This window comes from Oncorhynchus tshawytscha, unplaced genomic scaffold, assembly GCF_018296145.1.
Source record: "Oncorhynchus tshawytscha isolate Ot180627B unplaced genomic scaffold, Otsh_v2.0 Un_contig_7168_pilon_pilon, whole genome shotgun sequence".
Lineage (NCBI taxonomy): Eukaryota > Metazoa > Chordata > Actinopteri > Salmoniformes > Salmonidae > Oncorhynchus > Oncorhynchus tshawytscha.
In genome coordinates, this window is record NW_024608945.1 from 1 (window position 1) to 14,835 (window position 14,835).

General features: G+C 46.2%; 1 pseudogene; it reads right to left on the bottom strand.

Annotated features, from left to right (window-relative positions):
- Positions 1-5,459: 5,459 nt before the first annotated feature.
- The window catches only part of LOC112240551, a 79,577-nt pseudogene continuing 70,201 nt past the window's right edge, over positions 5,460-14,835 (bottom strand).

The following is a 14,835-nucleotide window of genomic DNA, read 5'->3' on the forward strand; positions in this document are numbered from 1 at the left end:
GGTATGGTCATAGTGTGTGTGTGTGTGTGTGTGTGTGTGTGTGTGTGTGTGTGTGTGTGTGTGTGTGTGTGTGTGTGATGAGAGAGAGATTTGATGGGGTTGGGAGTATAAACGTTTCACTGTTAGACCCGAGTCAGAACAGGGATGGGTTAGTTTGGGCTTCCAGTCCAGTGAAGGCTCTTTTCTCCAGGTTTAGAGAGCCTCTCTCTACAGCAACAATACATTGCTAAGCAGTGGGGGGGTTAACAAGCCCCCCCAGACCCCCTAACTGTCCCTCAAACCCTCGCCTCATCTCCCACTGAGTGACCCCACTCTAGAAACAGTTTATCACACGACAGCCCCCAGTCTACCAGACAAGGTCTCACTGTGACCCCACTCTGAAAACAGTTTATCACACGACAGCCCCCAGTCTACCAGACAAGGTCTCACTGTGACCCCACTCTGAAAACAGTTTATCACACGACAGCCCCCAGTCTACCAGACAAGGTCTCACTGTGACCCCACTCTAGAAACAGTTTATCACACGACAGCCCCCAGTCTACCAGACAAGGTCTCACTCTGGGGGTACACAAGAGAGGGATGGAGAGAAGGAAGGTGAGAGGAGAGGAAAGGAAAGGAGGGAGAAAGAGATGATGTGACAGGAGAGGGGGATAGTATAAAGAAAGCCACTCCCAAGCTGCACCAGTAATAAATATCACCATATATCGCTAGTAATCAATATGTACATCTATCGATCACCAGTAATCAATATCTCCATCTATCAATCACCAGCAATCAACATCCCCATCTATCAATCACCAGTAATCAATATCTCCATCTATCGATCACCAGTAATCAATATGTACATCTATCGATCACCAGTAATCAATATCTCCATCTATCAATCACCAGCAATCAACATCTCCATCTATCAATCACCAGTAATCAACATCTCCATCTATCAATCACCAGTAATCAACATCTCCATCTATCAATCACCAGTAATCAATATGTACATCTATCGATCACCAGTAATCAATATATCCATCTATCAATCACCAGCAATCAACATCTCCATCTATCAATCACCAGTAATCAATATCTCAGTATTTCCCTAGATAAAGCCATCCAATGGACTGTCTGTCTGCCTTACATTATGGAGCAGAAGAGATAGTGTGTCAACATTGTGGAAGCGTTTCACAGTGAACTTTAGTATTACGGTAAAGTCTAGTAAGCCATCTACAATCTGATAAATGGAATATAACTGCACTAACAGCAGCCTACCTAGGACGTATTGGTATTCTGTATAGGGAGCGCGACCAACAAAACACTCCCCTGCAATAAACAGTTGACAGATCAGTTCCTGATAATCAGCAGTAATATCAGTTTAGCAGGCAGCGGGGGAGAGATGATCTAACAACCACTGTGTTGATCACCCTGCTGACGGGCTGGCGGCTACAGACTACAGTAAATAATGGTTGTCTAAGAGGGATGGGAAGGGGGCAGGGGCATGGTCATAGTGTGTGTGTTACACAAATTAATATGTGCTAGGGTGTGTGTGTGTGTGCGTGTGCGTGCTGTTGTGTTTGTGTATTTAATTGGGAGGAAAACCCCAATAAGGCCACTACATTATTGTAGAAAACTTCCCACCTAACCCCAGCCTCTAGTCCTCTTCCCCCCAATCCCTGCCTCCACTCCACCCCCAACCCCAGCCTCCACTCCACCCCCAACCCCAGCCTCCACTCCTCTTCCCCCAACCCCAGCCTCCACCCATCTTTACCCCAGTTAACCACTTCCCAATTCTACTCTCCTCACAGTAAACCACTTCCTCATTCTACTCTCCTCACAGTTAACCATTTCCTCATTCTACTCTCCTCACAGTTAACCACTTCCCAATTCTACTCTCCTCACAGTTAACCACTTCCTCATTCTACTCTCCTCCCATTAACCATTTCCTCATTCTACTCTCCTCACAGTTAACCACTTCCCAATTCTACTCTCCTCACAGTTAACCATTTCCTCATTCTACTCTCCTCACAGTTAACCACTTCCCAATTCTACTCTCCTCACAGTTAACCACTTCCTCATTCTACTCTCCTCACAGTTCTGCTATGGAGAAGATAGCCTCTTAATATCTCAAAGAGCTCATTGGTTAACACACAGCTAAACCCACTTGGCCAATAACTACCATAGATTATAGGATTATAGCTACTACACTAAGCAAGCTGCTAGTAAGAGAGGGCTCTCATCCATTATGCATGTAATACAATATTTCCCTGTGTGGCTGCAAGTCAAGCAGCTAATATCGCTGTTTGCCAAGTGTATTACTGTGATTATTTATCCTTAGGGGGAGGGAAGGAAACATTTTCTCTCAGAACAATTAAACAAACAACCCACAGCTCGAAACGCTGGTCTGTAGAGCCTAAATGTCTCCATACGCAGCTCGTAACTATGGTCTGTAGAGCCTAAATGTCTCCATACGCAGCTCGTAACTATGGTCTGTAGAGACAAAATGTCTCCACACACAGTCGGTAACCCTGGTCTGTAGAGACAAAATGTCTCCACGCGCAGTCGGTAACCCTGGTCTGTAGAAACAAAATGTCTCCACATGCGGTCCGTAACCCTGGTCTGTAGAGACAAAATGTCGCCACACGCAGTCGGTAACCCTGGTCTGTAGAAACAAAATGTCTCCACATGCGGTCCGTAACCCTGGTCTGTAGAGACAAAATGTCGCCACACGCAGATGCCATTCAGAACACAGAGTATAATGAGAGAAAACGTAACCTGGGGGCACACTGGGGTTTATGGGGTTGTGAGTGGCTAGGATAGGTAGTTCCTAACATGGGGTTGGAAGGGAGTGGCTAGGCTAGGTGGTTCCTGACATGTAGTTGGAAGGGAGTGGCTAGGCTAGGTAATTCCTGACATGGGGTTGGAAGGGAGTGGCTAGGCTAGGTAATTACTGACATGGGGATGGAAGGGAGTGGCTAGGCTAGGTAGTTCCTGACATGGGGTTGGAAGGGAGTGGCTAGGCTAGGTGATTCCTGACATGGGGTTGGAAGGGAGTGGCTAGGCTAGGTAGTTCCTGACATGTGGTTGGAAGGGAGTGGCTAAGCTAGGTAATTACTGACATGGGGATGGAAGGGAGTGGCTAGGCTAGGTGGTTGCTGACATGGGGTTGGAAGGGAGTGGCTAGGCTAGGTGGTTCTTGACATGGGGTCGGAAGGGAGTGGCTAGGCTGAGTAGTTCCTGACATGGGGTTGGAAGGGAGTGGCTAGGCTAGGTAATTACTGACATGGGGTTGGAAGGGAGTGGCTAGGCTAGGTGGTTCCTGACATAGGGTTGGAAGGGAGTGGCTAAGGGGATGATTAGGTGGCCATGAGGGCCAGATTGGATATTTTAGCCAGGACACCGGGGTTAACAACCCAACTCTTATGATAAGTGCCATGGGATCTTTAATGACTACAGAGAATCAGGACACCCGTTTAACATACCATCTGAAAAACGGCACCCTACACATGGCAATGTCCCCAATCACTGCCCTGGGGCACTGGGCTCTTAGCTTCAGAGACATGGGATACAGGGTGGTATGCCGATGGTTATTACACAGTTAATACACAGGATGATATGTAAAATATGTGGAAAAAAAAGCTAGGGGTAGGACACATGCAATCACCATGACAACTACTTAATCTATTGTAGTAATGGGATGCCTTTCACATTAACATCCATCTATGTCCAGTCAGTTAGGGAGGTGGTCAGTTCACTATCTTTCCCACAACGACAACCCTCTCTCTCCCTCTCTCTTTTCCCCTGACTGTATTTATTTCCTGTGCCCCTCCTCCCTCCTCCCCTCTGACAGGTGAGAGTGATGGATCGCACAGAAAACCTCTGCTGGCACTGCAACACCATCCCAGACTGCCATTGTACCGGCTCCAGTCTGCAGCCGGAACCAGAGGAAATTAGTTTTAGCACCGGGAGAGGCAGAGGGCAGTGGTCACAAGGAGCTAGCAGGGATCCATCCAACGGGAGAGGTCAAATGTAATTACAGGAAGCCTCAGCTGGATTGGTTACTTACAGATCTGGCCAAATGTTGACACATTGCACTTTACAAAAGGAGTGCAACTGAGAAGAATGAGCTGTTTTTTTTATTTTTTAAACTTGTTCAATTGCTATTTTTACCCTGAAGGCACCTGCAACTTACAACAGGTGAGATAAATTACACAGTAAATGAGAAGCATTGCCTCCAACCAAGTTAATTAGAATTTTGAATAATTTAGTCTAGGCCAATCATTTTTTTTTCAATTTCAGTTAGAATCTCCCCCCCCCCCCAAAAAACGTATTTGAGAAGAAAAGGTGAGTCATGCAAGGGTGCCAATATATCATGCATTGGTGCCAATATATATGACTGCATCTATACAGTATAAACAGGGGGTAATGACATGGCAGATTAAGTATGGTGTTATTCATGAATGAATGACTGGCAAATGCTGTTCGGCTGATACTGAATGAATAAAAGCACCTGCTAAATGGCATATATTATAAGTGAATGTACATATTAAATAATGATATGCTAATATGTATTAAACCCCATATATCAGTAGTCATAACACTGTGTATGTATGGTGAGGTGTCATGGCATTGGCTGTTAGAGGTGGACAGGATGTGGAACCTATGGAAGCTACAGGAGTGTAAGAAACCTTATATATCAGTAGTCATTATAGTCATAAGACCACCATTCTTCATACTGTACAGTAAGGTGTGATATCATTATAGTGATAACACCACCATTCTTCATACTGTACAGTAAGGTGTGATATCATTATAGTCATAACACCACCATTCTTCATACTGTACAGTAAGGTGTGATATCATTATAGTCATAACACCACCATTCTTCATACTGTACAGTAAGGTGTGATATCATTATAGTGATAACACCACCATTCTTCATACTGTACAGTAAGGTGTGATATCATTATAGTGATAACACCACCATTCTTCATACTGTACAGTAAGGTGTGATATCATTATAGTCATAACACCACCATTCTTCATACTGTACAGTAAGGTGTGATATCATTGGGTGTCTGAGGTTCTATGGAAGCTACGGAGGGCTGTGGGGTGTAGGAGACCTCATATATCAGTAGTCATAACGGTAATAATGCCACCATTCCTGCACTTGACTACTTCCTGTCTGGATCAGTCAGACCCTGCTAGGCTGGAGGACAGAACATTTGGCTTCTTTCCAATTAACTGTCACTAAGATGATTAGCTTCAGTTAGAATACTGATACAATATAATTGTTATCTTCTGGACTTTGCCCTCACCAGTAGATACATCCACTTTCCAGAACAAGAAGTGTACAGGAAGTAGTTTATAAACAAAGACACTTTGTAAACATTGCAAAGGCAGGTTTGATTGAACTGCAGCCGTATAAGTGGTGGGGTATTGAAGAGGGTGTGTGGGAGTGGTCTTCTTACCGTTCAGTTTTGTAGCTGGAGCATCTTTCCAGTGGGATCTTCAGCACCCTGTCGCTAAGCCCCACAAACAACGACCTATCGCTATGGAGGATTTGAAGGCTCTTGATTGGCTCGCTTTCGCCCTCGGGGAGGAGCCTCATCTCTTCCAGGTAACACCCCCGCATGCTCTTATTGGTCGTGGAGAGGGCCTTCAGGATGGTGCCGTATTCTTATTGGACAAACAGACAAAATGAGACATCTAGCTTCCGTTTCCCTCCCTCCCTCCCTCCTTCCTGTTCACTCACCAGTGCCGATGTACATGACGTGGTAGAGGGTGTCTCGGCCCTGCACGATGTCCACCACCAGCTTGGAGAAGCGGATGTTGTCCTGGTACAGGAGGGGGTCGGTGGAGACGGGCTGCACCACGTCAGACATGAGGAAGAGACGCTGGGCGTCCTGCAGGCTGCGCTCCGTCTGGTTCTCCCCTGGACCTCGCTCCTCCAGGGTATCACACTGAGGGGGCAGACAGGGGGAAGGACAAATTTTTTATTTGTGTTTTAAATTATCTGTCTGAATTATAAATTATACTAATTATACTAATTTATTTTGCAATAAACCAGAGATCACAAGGTGGAGCCTAGGAGCTTGATGAAAGGCTCATTTGAGTCATTGACTAGTGGAATCAGGTGTGATAAAAGGCTCTTTTGAGTCATTGACTAGTGGAATCAGGTGTGATGAAAGGCTCATTTGAGTTATTGACCAGTGGAATCAGGTGTGATGAAAGGCTCATTTGAGTTATTGACCAGTGGAATCAGGTGTGATGAAAGGCTCATTTGAGTTATTGACCAGTGGAATCAGGTGTGATGAAAGGCTCATTTGAGTTATTGACCAGTGGAATCAGGTGTGATGAAAGGCTCATTTGAGTCATTGACCAGTGGAATCAGGTGTGATGAAAGGCTCATTTGAGTCATTGACTAGTGGAATCAGGTGTGATGAAAGGCTCATTTGAGTCATTGACTAGTGGAATCAGGTGTGATGAAAGGCTCATTTGAGTCATTGACCAGTGGAATCAGGTGTGATGAAAGGCTCATTTGAGTCATTGACCAGTGGAATCAGGTGTGATGAAAGGCTCATTTGAGTCATTGACCAGTGGAATCAGGTGTGATGAAAGGCTCATTTGAGTCATTGACTAGTGGAATCAGGTGTGATAAAAGGCTCATTTGAGTCATTGACCAGTGGAATCAGGTGTGATGAAAGGCTCATTTGAGTCATTGACTAGTGGAATCAGGTGTGCTTGTTCAGACATACGTGAAACATCTTGGTTCCTGAGTAGAGGGCTGGGAAACAGTGAAAGAAGGAATCTAGTAGAAGACCAGACAGTAGACTTTGCATCGTTCCCTACCTGGAAGTTGGGGATGGGGTTGGGGGTGGAGAGCCAGCTTGTACGAGGGTTCTCCTGGTAACGGAACGGTCCGTTGAAAGCCTGGGTGATGGCGCTGAGGTTGAAAGCACACACAGCCGACGCAGAGATGCTGTTCCTGTTAGGAAGAGAGGGACATAAAGACGTCAGGAAACCGTGACTCAGAGGCCATGGCAGTGAACCAATCGATACGGGTTTTAACGGTGAGCGAGCGTTGTGCCCTTTCCTTTTCAATGAGGATCAAATGTTTTGGTTGCACCTCGACTCGCGTTGGTTGAGCGCCGTCCACTTTTTTCAATCCAATCCATCAAATGTATCTATAAAGCCCTTTGTACGGACATCAGCAGGAAAAATACAGCAGTCTATTTGATACAGGAAACCACTGTTCATAAAGAACTGAATTGATGCGTAAGACCTACTTATGTTCTTAGTTCAAAAGAGAGCTTAATGACGTCTACAGTATACAGAGACATTTATCTATCAATTATAATAGTTATCACTATGGATATAAGGTACAATATGGCACATAATTGGATAATAATTGGATAATGACAGGATAATGACAGGATAATGATTTTTGATGATCTCCCAGTGCTGGCACAGACTTGTCTTTCTTTCCTATAGACCTGTGCTCCCATCTCATCTTAAACAATCCTCACAGTCATTCAAACCTCTCAGCTGCAACACAGACAAAGGTATTCACTGGTAAAAGGAGGGAAAGGGTAAGTAGAAAAGGACTACGAAAAGGAACTGCAACCGGAACACAAGGCAAAACTCATAGTAATAGAATCTACAGAACATTCAAGTCAATGATGTCATAATGGGTGGACTGGCAGCCACTGCGAGTGCACCGGTGTAACAGTCAAATTGCCAGGGTCAGAGGTTCCAAACCCTTTCTATAGATTCTATTTATATGGTAAAACCCTCCGAATCGGAGAAGATCCAGGCGCAGATCAAGACATACCACGTCTTCATCACTAAGGTCTTTCAGAGTGGTTCCTGTTATCCCTGGAGGATACCTGAGATCACTATCGTTTCAATGCCGTGCAGCCTGTCTTTTGTCTGTGCGACTGGGATAAGATGTCTTTCTCAATACCTCAGAGTTTACAAGCCTTTTAGCTCTGCCCCGGGTGAGTCCAAAATGGACCTCAGACAGAAGAGTGCTTGTGCCAGTAATATGGGCCCAAATTGATGCTACCGCTCTCTCTCAATAGGACCATTAGTACAGGTATGAAAGGAACCACTGGGGTACTGTACTGTATCTGACTGTACTGTAGCTGACTGTACTGTATCTGACTGTACTGTAGCTGGCTGTACTGTAACAGACTGTACTATATCAGACTGTACTGTAGCTGACTGTACTGTAGCTGACTGTACTGAATCAGACTGTACTGAATCAGACTGTACTGTATCTGACTGTACTGTATCTGACTGTACTGTAGCTGACAGTACTGTAGCTGACTGTACTGTAGCTGACTGTATCTGACTGTACTGTATCTGACAGTCCTGTATCTGACTGTACTGTATCTGACTGTACTGTAGCTGACTGTACCATATCTGACTGTACTGTAGCTGACTGTACAGAATCAGGCTGTACTGTATCTGACTGTACTGTAGCTGACTGTACTGCATCAGACTGTACTGTATCTGACTGTACTGTATCTGACTGTACTGTAGCTGACTGTACTGTAGCTGACTGTACTGTATCAGACTGTACTGCATCAGACTGTACTGTATCAGGCTGTACTGTATCTGACTGTGCTGTAGCTGACTGTACTGTAGCTGACTGTACTGTATCAGACTGTACTGTAGCTGACTGTACTGTATCAGACTGTACTGTGGCTGGCTGTAGCTGACTGTACTGTATCTGACTGTACTGTAGCATACTGTACTGTATCTGACTGTAATATAGCTGGCTATAGCTGGCTATACTGTAGCTGACTGTACTGTAGCTGGCTGTAGCTGACTGTACTGTAGCTGGCTGTATTGTAGCTGGCTGTACTGTGGCTGGCTGTAGCTGACTGTACTGTAGCTGACTGTACTATAGCTGGCTGTAGCTGACTGTACTATATCTGACTGTACTGTAGCAGACTGTACTGTATCTGACTGTACTATAGCTGGCTATAGCTGACTGTACTGTATCAGACAGTCCTGTATCAGACTGTACCGTAGCTGACTGTACTGTATCTGACTGTACTGTAGCTGACTGTACTGTAGCAGACAGTCCTGTATCAGACTGTACTGTAGCTGACTGTACTGTAGCTGGCTGTAGCTGACTGTACTGTGGCTGACTGTACTGCAGTGTGTAGGTATACATCATGTTAATAACAGGGTCTAGGAGGAGAGGTAGTTGGGTTAGAAGCCTACCACACTAATATAGTGTGTTATAACTACTGGTACTGAGTCTATTAGAGAGGGGTTCTGAACAGACCAAGGAGAAGGAACATGGGACTATAGACTGGCAGAGAGGGGTTCTGAACAGACCAAGGGGAAGGAACATGGGACTATAGACTGGCAGAGAGGGGTTCTGAACAGACCAAGGAGAAGGAACATGGGACTATAGACTGGCAGAGAGGGGTTCTGAACAGACCAAGGAGAAGGAACATGGGACTATAGACTGGCAGAGAGGGTTCTGAACAGACCAAGGAGAAGGAACATGGGACTATAGACTGGCAGAGAGGGGTTCTGAACAGACCAAGGAGAAGGAACATGGGACTATAGACTGGCAGAGAGGGGTTCTGAACAGACCAAGGAGAAGGAACATGGGACTATAGACTGGCAGAGAGGGGTTCTGAACAGACCAATGATAAGGAACATGGGACTATAGACTGGCAGAGAGGGTTCTGAACAGACCAAGGAGAAGGAACATGGGACTATAGACTGGCAGAGAGGGGTTCTGAACAGACCAATGATAAGGAACATGGGACTATAGACTGGCAGAGAGGGGTACTGAACAGACCAATGAGAAGGAACATGGGACTATAGACTGGCAGAGAGGGGTTCTGAACAGACCAATGATAAGGAACATGGGACTATAGACTGGCAGAGAGGGGTTCTGAACAGACCAAGGAGAAGGAACATGGGACTATAGACTGGCAGAAAGGGGTTCTGAACAGACCAATGATAAGGAACATGGGACTATAGACTGGCAGAGAGGAGCTTCTGGACAGGATATGATGCTTTGGGCTATGCACAGAGTAGGACAGACAGACAGACAGACAGACAGACAGACAGACAGACAGACAGACAGACAGACAGACAGACAGACAGACAGACAGACAGACAGACAGACGACAGACAGACAGACAGACAGACAGACAGACAGACAGACAGACAGACAGACAGACAGACAGACAGACAGACAGACAGACAGACAGACAGACAGACAGCAAAAACCTGACAGGGTTAACTAACACAAATGGTTCACCACAATCGATTTCCACAACCCTTTGAGTTTGAAAACTATTTAAGTATTTCACAGTCACACAGAAATGTTCTTAAGTGGTCATTCTCCAACACATTCTTCCTTGCGGACTAAAGCGTCTCTCCCAGACAAGGTTCTGCTCTGTCGCTAAGCCAAGGGCACCAACACAGACAGAGATGGGAGAAGAAAAGACTCGAGAAGTGATTTTCACTTCCCTCCTCTCAGCATTTGTCCAAACAGCTTGAAATGTGTAATATGCTTCTTAGCATCTGTAAAACCTTCAGCCTCAACAGGATGCTGTTAGCGCAATGTGTAAATAAATTGACTAAAACAAAGTAGGACTGGATAGATGGAGAATAAAGGTGTGTGTAAGTGAGCTTGGGCGTCTGTTGTGTGTGTGTGTGTGTGTGGCTACTAAATTATGCTCATTCACTTATTGGGGCTGTTTTAAAGGTCCTCCTTGTTCTTTTGCAGATGTGTGTCTGTGTGTGTGTGTGTGTGTGTGTGTGTGTGTGTGTGTGTGTGTGTGTGTGTGTGTGTGTGTGTTGTGTGTGTGTGTGTGTGTGTGTGTGTGCCTGCATCTATACATGTATATATATATATACAGTACCAGTCAAAAATTTGGACACACCTACTCATTCCAGGGTTTTTCTGTATTTTTACTATTTTCTACATTGTAGAATAATTGTGAAGATATCAAAATGATGAAATAACACATATGGAATCATGTAGTAAGCAAAAAAGTGTTAAACAAATATTTTCTATTTGAGATTCTTCAAAGTAGCCTTGATGACAGCTTTGCAAAGTAGAAAATAGTCCAAATAATGATAAACCCTTGAATGAGTAGGTGTGTCCAAACTACTGACTGGTTCTGTACATGTAAAAGTGCCTGTGTGTGTATGACTGACAATGTGTGTGTTCATTTTATGTGTGTGTGTGTATGTGCGTCTGTGTGTAGGTGTGTGTGTGCGCGCGTGTGTCACTCACACGTTGGTGGTGAAGATGCCGTAGATGAGGTCCTGTTCGGGCAGATAGAAGGTGCTCTGCAGCTCGTTATAGTAGAAGGGGATCTCTCCCGACCGCGAGCAGTTCAACCGCGCCTTCATGAACGTAGTCCAAGTGTCCTCCAATAGGAAGCGACCGCCCACGTCGTTCTTACAGACCCGGGCGACCCGGGAGAACACGGTGCGACCGCAGTCGTGTTCGACTGCGTTCTCTCTCAGGAAGAAATAGGTGAAGAGACCCACCTCGTAGACTGAGATAAAGTGAGGGTCTGGAGGAGAGAGGAAGGAGGGAGGGGAGGAGGGGAAGAAGAAGAAGGGAGAAGGGAGGGTGAGAGGGAGGGGAGAAGACAGGAATAGAGAAAGAGAGGGAGGGAAGGTGTAAGTTAGGCATGAGATATGGTATTTCAGCTCCAAACGGCTGATGCAGCAGCAGGAATGTGAGCAGTGATGTTCTTGGCATGGAATCAGTAGTTCTCTTCCTTACACTTTCCCATTACCATTAGGACTCATCCTCTAGGATTCCTTTCACGTTACAACATGAGGAGTGCCTCTAGCCAGTTACAGTTGGCTGTTCAGCAATGTATTGGCATTGACATAGAATTGCTAGAATGCAAATACCCCATCAAGTCTATGTTCCCTGATGGATGGACCGGCAGCCATATTGAATGTACCCATAACCAGGAAGCACAGTCATGATCCAATTGTAATTCTATTCCCACACTATTAGACAAAATAGTTCCAAAAGAGTTCTTCGGCTGTCCCTATAGGATAACCCTTTTTGGGTTCTATATGGAACCCAAAGGGTTCTACCTAGAGACCAAAAGGGTTCTACCTGGAACCAAAAAGGGTTCTTCAAAGCGTTCTCTTTTTTTCAAAGAGTGTATGGTACACATGAGTGTTTACCGTTGAGCCATTTGGAGTTGTACTGGGCTGTTCGCAGCGGCATGTTACCAAGGCTACGGTAGATGACGGGGTCACGACCCGAGAAGTCAATGACAGTGGCGGCGTAGAGTTCGCCCTTCTCTGTTACCATGGCAGTGGAGTTGTGACGCGGGTCGTAGGGGCATCTCGCCACCCCGTTCACCGTGTCCATCACCCGACTGATGTTGCCTATCTGGAAGAGGATGGAAGAAGGGTGAGGATAGAGGGTGTTTAGATAGAGGTATGTCCAGATGTCCATACTAGGATCCTAAACAGCAGGAACAGGCCACTCCATTCAGCTAAGGGATGATTTTTGTCGGAGTGGATGTCAGGGGCCCGGAACATAATTATTATAATTTTTACACTGTAAATAGACCACAACTAAGCTAAAAAATATCTTGTATTTGAAAATAACCATCCCTTCATACATTGATTACATTGAGACACAATCATGTCTCCTCCTTTACTCGTGGGAATACTGGAGAACAGATTTCTTCCGGTTTTGGTGCAGACACCTGCTATATAGTATGCATGCCCAAAACATTACTTCATTCTATACTGAACAAAAATAGAAACGCAACATGGAAAGTGTTGGTCCCATGTTTCATCTGCTGAAATAAAAGATCCCAGAAATGTTCCATACGCACAAAAAGCTTATCTCTCAAATTTTGGCCACAAATTTGTTTATATCCCTGTTAGTGCATATTATGTGGGGGACAATAAAAGGTCACTCTAAAATGTGCAGTTTTGTTACACAACACAATGCCACAATTGTCTCAAGTTTTGATCACCTGCGGGATCGCCTGAGACCAGCCACCCGGACAGCGGATGACACTGTGGGTTTGCACAACCAAATAATTTCTGCACAAACTGCCAGAAACCGTCTCAGGGAAGCTGATCTGTGTTCTTGTCGTCTTGACCTGACTGCAGTTCGGCGTCGTAACCGACTTCAGTGGGCAAAGGCTTACCTAGGATGGCCACTGGCACGGTGGAGAAGTGTGCTCTTTACGGATGAATCCCGGATTCTACTGTACCGGCAGATGTCAGAAAGCGTGTCGTGGCGTCGTGTGGGTCAATGGTTTGCTGTTCAACATTGTGAACAGAGTGCTCCATCCTGTCACTCCTCTCTCATCTCCCTCTCCTGTTACTCCTCTCTCATCTCCCTCTCCCTCTCCTGTTACTCCTCTCTCATCTCCCTCTCCTGTTACTCCGCTCTCATCTCCCTCTCCTGTTACTCCTCTCTCATCTCCCTCTCCCTCTCCTGTTACTCCTCTCTCATCTCCCTCTCCTGTTACTCCGCTCTCATCTCCCTCTCCTGTTACTCCGCTCTCATCTCCCTCTCCTATAACTCATCTCTCATCTCCCTCTCCTTCTCCTGTACTCCTCTCTCATCTCCCTCTCCTTCTCCTGTACTCCTCTCTCATCTCCCTCTCCTATAACTCATCTCTCATCTCCCTCTCCAGTTACTCCTCTCTCACCCCCTCTCCTGTTACTCCTCTCTCTCATCTCCCTCTCCTGTTACTCCTCTCTCTCATCTCCCTCTCCTGTTACTCCTCTCTCTCATCTCCCTCTCCTGTTACTCCTCTCTCTCATCTCCCTCTCCCTCTCCTGTTACTCCTCTCTCATCTCCCTCTCCTGTTACTCCGCTCTCATCTCCCTCTCCTGTTACTCCGCTCTCATCTCCCTCTCCTATAACTCATCTCTCATCTCCCCCTCTCCTGTTACTCCTCTCTCAGCCCCTCTCCTGTTACTCCTCTCTCACCCCCTCTCCTGTTACTCCTCTCTCTCATCTCCCTCTCCTGTTACTCCTCTCTCACCCCCTCTCCTGTTACTCCTCTCTCATCTCCCTCTCCTGTTACTCCTCTCTCATCTCCCTCACCCTCTCCTGTTACTCTCTCTCTCTCACCCCCTCTCCTGTTACTCCTCTCTCACCCCTCTCCTGTTACTCCTCTCTCACCCCCTCTCCTGTTACTCCTCTCTCACCCCCTCTCCTGTCACTCCTCTCTCATCTCCCTCTCCTGTTACTCCTCTCTCATCTCCCTCTCCCTCTCCTGTTACTCCTCTCTCATCTCCCTCTCCTGTTACTCCGCTCTCATCTCCCTCTCCTGTTACTCCTCTCTCATCTCCCTCTCCCTCTCCTGTTACTCCTCTCTCATCTCCCTCTCCTGTTACTCCGCTCTCATCTCCCTCTCCTGTTACTCCGCTCTCATCTCCCTCTCCTATAACTCATCTCTCATCTCCCTCTCCTTCTCCTGTACTCCTCTCTCATCTCCCTCTCCTTCTCCTGTACTCCTCTCTCATCTCCCTCTCCTATAACTCATCTCTCATCTCCCTCTCCAGTTACTCCTCTCTCACCCCCTCTCCTGTTACTCCTCTCTCTCATCTCCCTCTCCTGTTACTCCTCTCTCTCATCTCCCTCTCCTGTTACTCCTCTCTCTCATCTCCCTCTCCTGTTACTCCTCTCTCTCATCTCCCTCTCCCTCTCCTGTTACTCCTCTCTCTCATCTCCCTCTCCTGTTACTCCGCTCTCATCTCCCTCTCCTGTTACTCCGCTCTCATCTCCCTCTCCTATAACTCATCTCTCATCTCCCCCTCTCCTGTTACTCCTCTCTCAGCCCCTCTCCTGTT